We start from the raw sequence: 8263 nt of genomic DNA on the forward strand, positions 1-8263 counted from the left end.
AAGTGCGCGCACAAAATTTTTTTTTTTAAAAAAACAAGTTTTGAATAGCGGAGAATATTCTAACAGCGAGACGAGCGAATAAAAATGAGATGAGTGATGTTGAGATCAAAGAGGATGAGTGAATAAAGAAAATACAGCAATAAAGTTTAAAATATCACAACAAAACAAGATAATCCAATCAACAAAACTAAATCACTAAGCATCTAAAAAATGGAAAATAAATAAGAAGTGGAACATTTTTTAATATAAACAAGAGAAAATAAAGCATTTTGTTTTTAATCTTTATTTTCCATAAATTAATAAAATTGATAGAACAATAAATAATTATATCAATTCTCAATAAACAATAACGAAATTAAAATTAAAATGCTTATAATATTTAATACAATAAAATTCAATATTTTAATTTAGCTTATTTTTTGAATTTTTTTACACGAAATTTTAAAATCACATTTTTTCATTTTAACAAATTATATTGTAGTATTTTGGATTTACAAAATTGTAATTGAACTAATTGCAAATATATCTTTGTGTTTGAAACTTTATAAATATGAGTTTGAATTGAACGTTCGAAGTGACCGGTTGCATAATACAGAGTGCGGAAAGTAAACAATTAAATTTAATAAATTAAATATTGGTTAACAATATTTAAAAACATATTTAGAAATCTAATAATCTTCGTTATAAACCGCGTCCATTTAACAATCTAAAAAGATTCTTGCCAAGAAATTGACCACGAAAAATATAATGCCTACTGAAAGAAGCCCTCCATCCAAATCCACCAAATTAATGAATGATACAATGTCTGGCCCAGCAGCAAAACGTACTATCTCAGAGGTGTCACCTAATAAAGGTGACCTACAATCTGTTGGCAGTATGGATGTGACGCAGCTTTTACAGGACATACAAAAAACAATGGTGAGCATTCTAGATGAGAAATTGAGGGATATTGCTACTAAATCCGATTTAGAGGCTGTCAACACAAATATAATCAGCCTTAATCATATAGTCGAAAAGCTTTCAGAAGAAAATAAAACTTTAAAAGAAAAAATAATTAAATTGGAGCATGAAAAACAAACCGACCACGATGAGCTGATGCGGCTAATTGACGCCAATAAGGAGAAAAACCTAATTTTCAAAGGCCTAACAGTTCAGCTGCCACCCAAGGAAGCTGTCACAAAACTGTGTGAAGAAACTCTTGGCATAAACATTGTAGTCCGTAAAGCTAGAGTCATATCACAGCGGGAAAATAAAATCAACGTCTTGGCAGAGATGACGTCAGAAGAATCGATTGGCCTAGTTTTCCAAAACATACACAAACTTGCAAACTCTACGATTAGAATTGAAAAAGACCTGAACAAAGACAGACAACGGCATAGAAAAGCTCTTCTTTTAATAAGGAAACAAATTCTCTCGATAGATCGTTCGCATAAGGTACTCGTTCGAGATGATAGAATACGCATTGGAAACAAGTGGTGCAAATGGAACAAAAATGGAATCCTAAAGTGTGGCAATGAAGAGGCAACTACTACTCTCAAATTTATGTATGGAAGCAAACTTGAAAACCTTAATCTTAACTTATTAAGCATCATGAATGAGATAGATCAAAACAACCATATGGCAAAAAACTAAAGAACGAATACAACACATTAACAACAACTACAGAGGAAGCTCCATCAACATCATGGAATACAGAATCTACATACAATCTTTTTAAGCTTCAAATAACTTTTTGGAATGTACACGGTATTGCAAATCTTTTTAACGAACCAAAAATTGCTGACTCGCAGATCATATCTATCTATGAAACCTGGTCAACAACACCTTTCAATACTAGCCTTAGTCCTTGGTGCAACTATGATGCACTGACAGTCTCAGCAACAAGGGAAAAGTCCACTGGTAGAGCTAGTGGTGGTATTGTATCTCTAGTTAAAAAAAATTTAGCAAAAAGTTGCGAAATAAGCAAAACAAATTTGTGGATTTTCAACTTTTATTGTATTAATAATTTTAATTTTATTTTAGGTTCATTGTACATTAAACCACATTATGATATAAATATTGCTTTAGAATTGCTTCAACCATTAATCGATGAAATAATTAAAAAATATGCAGGGATCCCTTTAATAATAGGTGGTGACTTCAACGCTAGAGTGGGTGAAGAGGGTGCTCAAGAATTCTTATCTGAAATTAGTTCTATTTTCATATCTAAAAGAAGATCTCTTGATTCAATCTTGAATACGCGTGGTAAAAATATATTAGAATTTATAGAAAATAATGGCTTTATTTTGCTTAACGGTTGCACAGACGGTGACATCCCAGCAAGTTTTACATTTTCAAACAAAAATGGAAACAGTACTATTGATTTAATTTTGGTCAACGTCGCTGCAATCCCATTTATAAAAAGCCTAGAACTACAAGCGCTTGCTTCTGGCTCAGACCATTTCCCGGTAATCCTAAAACTTGAATTACCTATCGGCACTAGTAATATAAATTGTATAAATGTAACTTCTTGTAAGCAAACCAGATTAAAATGGGATACAAAAAAGTTTGACATTTTTACAATGCACATGAACCGTTGTCTTGAATCATTAAACATGAATCATCACTTCTGTTCTTTATCCATTGACCAACAAAGTGATCTAATCATATCCTCCATACAAAAATCAGCTCAAGCATCAGAAATGGTAATTACAAAATCCTTTATGCCTCCTTATTATACTTCTCAGCCATGGTTTGACTCAGAGCTACGGGCCTCAAAGAAAAATCTAAATCATGCCCTAAAACAGTGCAAGCGTCAAAGCTTTTCACCTGAAACCAAAACGGTATACATTGTTTTAAAAGCAAATTACAAAAAAATGCTGTCTGAAAAAAGAACGGAATATGAAATTAAGGTCAAAAATAAGTTCTTTAATGTAAAAAGTTCGAAAGACTTTTGGAATCTTATTAAATCGTACAATCGAAAACCTTTTGTCAACAACCCCATACCAAATTCTGTTTGGAAATTCTTCTACGAACAAATTTATCCACCTCGTCCTACCATTGAACATATACTGTCTGAAAACTTTATCGAAGCGCTGGATTCGGAAATAACAATAATTGAAATAAAAACAGCAATAAATAAAATCAAAATCAATAAGGCTCCAGGCGAAGATACGATTACGGCAGAGTTCTTTAAGAATTTATCTAGTCAATGGATTTATATCCTACAGTCTGTATTCAATAACATTCTCTTAACTGGAAGCACACCAGCTTCTTGGTCACGATCCGTACTTGTTATGTTACACAAAAAAGGTGATATAAACTCACCCGAAAACTATAGAGGCATTGCTCTATGCAATATTATCTTAAAAATTTTTACCCATATTCTGCATGATCGCCTCTTGCCATGGGCGGAACAACACAATAAAATTCCTGAGTCGCAAAATGGGTTTAGAAAAAAAAGATCATGTACTGATAATATTTTTACTCTTCAAACAACAATTCAATTACATCTACGTCTAAAAAGTAACTCTGCTTACGGACTTTTTATTGATTTCAAAAGGGCATTTGATTCTATTGACCAGATGCTGCTCTGGCAAAAACTTCATTCGCAAGGTATAAGTTCGCGCCTAATTAAAATTCTCCAATCTATTTACGACAAGGCTTTCTTCGTGATCAAACTTCAACAAAAAGACTCCGATCCTATCTCTGTTACTGAAGGCGTTCTCCAAGGAGAAATTCTCAGTCCTCTCCTTTTCATATTGTTTATTGCTGATCTTGAGAAAGAACTAAGGAATGCAAATATTGAAGGGATCAATATTAATGGTCTACACGATATTTTGATGCTGCTTTTTGCAGATGACGCCGTTGTTCTAGCCAGGTCCCCTATTATTTTACGAAAAATTCTATTAGCACTTGAAAGCTACTGCGAAAAAAACAAACTTGTTGTAAACACGGAAAAAACCCAAATTGTCCACTTTAGAAGAGGGGGAAGACCAATAGCAGAAAATTTCTTTTACAAATGTCAAAAAATTTCTGTCGTGAAGTCCTACACATACTTAGGAGTAAATTTCTCAAGCTCCACATTAGGCAAATGTGCAGCAGAAACTGCCATAAGAAAAGGGAAAATGGCGCTCGGTACGGCAATACAAACTATAAGTAAATTTAAATCTGATTCTTGGGAAGGTCGGGCTAAACTTTTCGACTGTACTGTATCCGTAACACTTTTATATGCATCAGAAGTGTGGGGTCTACGTTACTGTGAATCACTAGAAATCGTTCAATCAACGTACTACAAACGTTTGTTAGCACTCCCCCAAGCTACGAACAATGCAGAACTTAGACTTGAACTAGGCCTTGTAAAAATCTCATATAGAGTTTTCAAACGCGCAATCGATTTCATTATACGAATTCTCCAAATGGACCAATCAAGATATCCCAAACAATGTCTCCTTCGTCTCATTTACCTACACGTAAATAATTCTTCTACAAGTGAATTTAATTGGGTTACACAATTTAATGAGTTTCTTAAAGTTGTAAATATGACAAACTTGTGGAAAACACCGACTGCAGCAACTTGGATTGATAACCGAACTACGGCCCTTGAACGCTATCATAGATATCTTAAATTCAAAGACATTCTAAAATCCGCCAACTCACAATCCATGAATTGCAATTTATTAAGAGCCCTGGATGACAAACCTGCCTGCTACCTCTTTGACCGTAAGCAATTTTTTATGGCAAAGGTTATCGCCCAATTGCGGTTGTCATCAACTCACTGCACTCGTTTTTGTATTAACGGGCAAATTCATAGACTCGAAATCAACAACCTTTGTACACTTTGTAATTTAAAAACTGAAGAAACGTTGAATCACTTTATGTTTGAGTGCCCTATTTACTCCTCAGTAAGAGATCACCATCTTAGTTTCTTACTTACAGTCTTTAGAGACAATAAATCTCTCATTTTCAACTGCATTGATCCGCAATCATCTAAAGCAATATTCACATATATAGTAAATAGTCTTAAAATCAGATCATTTATTATAAACGAATAAGATTTTGCAAAATTACAATTATTTCCCTACTATTTATTTAACTTAACCTTTTTTTGTTTTTATCTAATATTTTTATTAAATCTAATTAGTAATATTTTTAATTTAAATTAAAAATAAGTATACATCAAACCTCCTTCTGTTACAACTATAAGTTCAGAAGCAGAAGTAAATAAATGTTGAATTGAATTGAAAAATTGAATTATCCAATAAGTTAACTTCACTGAGAAGTGAAAATGAAAAATTAAAAACTTTTAAAAACTTACCAGAAACCATGGAAACAACTCATAACACTACAAAATATGAAACTGATGAGGAGGAACTTGCCAGGGAGATGGATAGCTCTTGATAAATCTTCGTACTGTACTGTACTTAACAGGGTTCAGCGCAGGGCTGAACTCTGTATTAGTCGTGTTCTGTGTACATCACCATCTATGGCATTACATCTAATGCTCCACTTAATGCCACTTGACATCATCAGTAAGCAGTTGGCAGCATCATCTGCCCTAAGACTTAAGGCTACATCACAATGGAAGGATAGTGACAATGGGCAAGGCTCCATTCTAAAACTTTTCAGTCCTACTCCAAATAACATTGTCTACACCTCTCCGATTCTCGACTTTGATAGGAAATTTATTGTTAGATTCCCATCCAGGGAAGTTTGGTTATCAGGAGGTCCCTCCCTGGGAGAGGGTCTACAAATTTTTACCGATGGTTCAATGACTGGGAGCGGTGTAGGCAGTGGTGTTTTCTCAGAGGGGTTGAATATATCCTCCTATTATAGGCTTCCAGATCACTGCAGTGTTTTTCAGGCAGAAGTAATAACTGCCATTAAGAAAGCTTTAGCTTGTCTAGAAGTAGGTAATATAATGGAAAGGAATATATATATACTATCGGATAGTCAAGCTGCTTTAAAGTCCTTGAGTGCAGTCCAATTCATATCTAGGACGGTCTTTGACTGCTGCACATCTCTAAATGAGATGTCGACACAGTTCAATATTTCTGTAATCTGTGTTGTGAGTCGAAAGGCTCAACGTTCTGATTTATATTCCAACATAAGGCATGCCTAAAAGTAGGCAGCGTCATTTGAGCTTGCCCAATAGCAGTAACCAAGGTCAGCTTGTCGGTAAGAAATTTTGATTTTCGGTTTTTGTTAATTGTGTTAAGCGACATTGAAAATAAATAATTAGAAGTTTCAAAAATATCGAGTGCAACTTAAGTTATTGACGTTTTTGCGAGTTACCCAAAAACTTATGAATAATAAAAATAAAGTAATTTGGGGCACCTTGAAATGTCGGCATGTGTCGGGCTTTCTTTTTTGAGGATCTTGACGAACTTCGAGACCTCCCTCTATATAGCATCATAAGCTTTATTAAAGATTCTAGATGGTTTCAGCCCATGGATTCTCAATAATACGCCTATAGGCGTACGTGGATACCCCTGGGATCGTCGTTACAACCTAATCTAACCTAAACCACAGAACCAAAATAAAAATTAATCAGCATATGTCGCAATCAGTTAATAAAATGGAATTCAGAAAAAATCATATGAATGATGGCCACAAGTCTCACATAGAAAAAGTTATCAATGATCATCCTAATTTATTCACAACCCCAATAATAAACTCACATTGACGTCTAGAATTCAAAGAGAAATTCGAACCAAATCAGATTCACCAATTTATTCCAAGTCATATCCCTACCCCATGGCGCTAAGAAACGAAGTTGAAAAGCAAATAAAATGACTTTTTAATGATGGAATTATTAGACCTTCCAAATCTCTGTATAACAATTTAAACATGTGCAGAGTAAATTGTTCCAAAAAAAAAAAAATGGACGCATCCGGAGAAAAGAAATTTAGAATGGTTGTTGATTACTGTAGCCGACAGATATCCCATTTTAGAAATTAACGAAGTTCTAGCTTACTTAGGAAAAACATTTTTTGTTTTAGTTGTCGATCTAAAAAGTGGCTTCAACCAAATTCCTTTAAATGAATGTGATGTAGAAAAAACAGCTTTTTCAGTAAATAATGGAAAATTCAAATTCGTAAGGCTTCCATGTTGGTTAAAAAAACTCTCCATCTATTTTTCAACGCACCTTAGACGACGTTTTGAGAGACCATATAGGAAAAATCTGTTACGTAATTATATTATCTGTTACGACATAACTATCTTTTCAGAAAATGAAACTGAACATTTTAAAAATCTCAGAAAAATATTTGAAACCTTGAAATCCGCAAATTTTAAAATACAATTAGACAAATGCGAATTTTTTAATAATAAAATTGAATTTCTTGGATTTATTGTAGGAACAGCAGGAATTAAAGCTCACCAAAAAAAATAGAAGCAATAGCAAAAATACCAACCCCAATAACTTTAAAAGATTTAAGAAGTTTTCTAGGCATGCTAAGCCTCTGACATCCCGTTTAAGAAGGGAGAAAGAACACATTTCAAAAAACGTCTCCAAAAGTGCAAAAATTTCTTTAGATCAAAATGCTCTAGATGCATTTCAGAAACTAAAAAATTATTAATCTCTGATGATATTGTTCTCTCTCACCCCGACTATGAAAAAATTTTCGAATTAACTACTGAAGAATCTGACTACGCAATCAGCGCAGTGCTTTCACAAGATAGAAACCTTTAACTTTCCTTTCAAGAACACTAAGACTGAGAAAAGTTACGCCACAAATGAGAAAGAGATGTTGGCTATAATTTGGGCCCTAGATTCATTGAGAAATTACTTGTACGGATCTAGAAAAGTAAATATTTTTACGGACCATCAGCCATTGGCGTACGCTCTTAGTAGTAAGAACATTAATAGCAAAATAAAAAGATGGAAAGTCATTTTAGAAGAATACAATTATGAATTCAGATATCAACCGGGTAGAACAAATGTGATTGCAGATGCATTATCTAGGCCACCACAAATAAATTCAATGACAGCAACCCAACATAGTGCCGAAAATTCTTCAAATAATACCAGCAGTACAATGTCCTATAAATGCATTCAAAAATCAACTACAAATATTAATAGGTAAACAGGATTATAAATTTGAAATTCCTTTTCCAAGTTATCATAGACACATAGTAAAAAAACCCTTATTATACCACGGATATCCTTATTTTAATATTTAAGAAATATCTTAACCCTAGTGTGATCAATGGTTTATTCACAAGGGTATGAGGGTAATTCAAGAATTCTATTCTAAAAATTTTAAAAACTTTAAGATAAGTG

This window comes from Teleopsis dalmanni, chromosome 1, assembly GCF_002237135.1.
Source record: "Teleopsis dalmanni isolate 2A chromosome 1, ASM223713v2, whole genome shotgun sequence".
In the NCBI taxonomy this organism is placed as follows: Eukaryota; Metazoa; Arthropoda; class Insecta; order Diptera; family Diopsidae; genus Teleopsis; species Teleopsis dalmanni.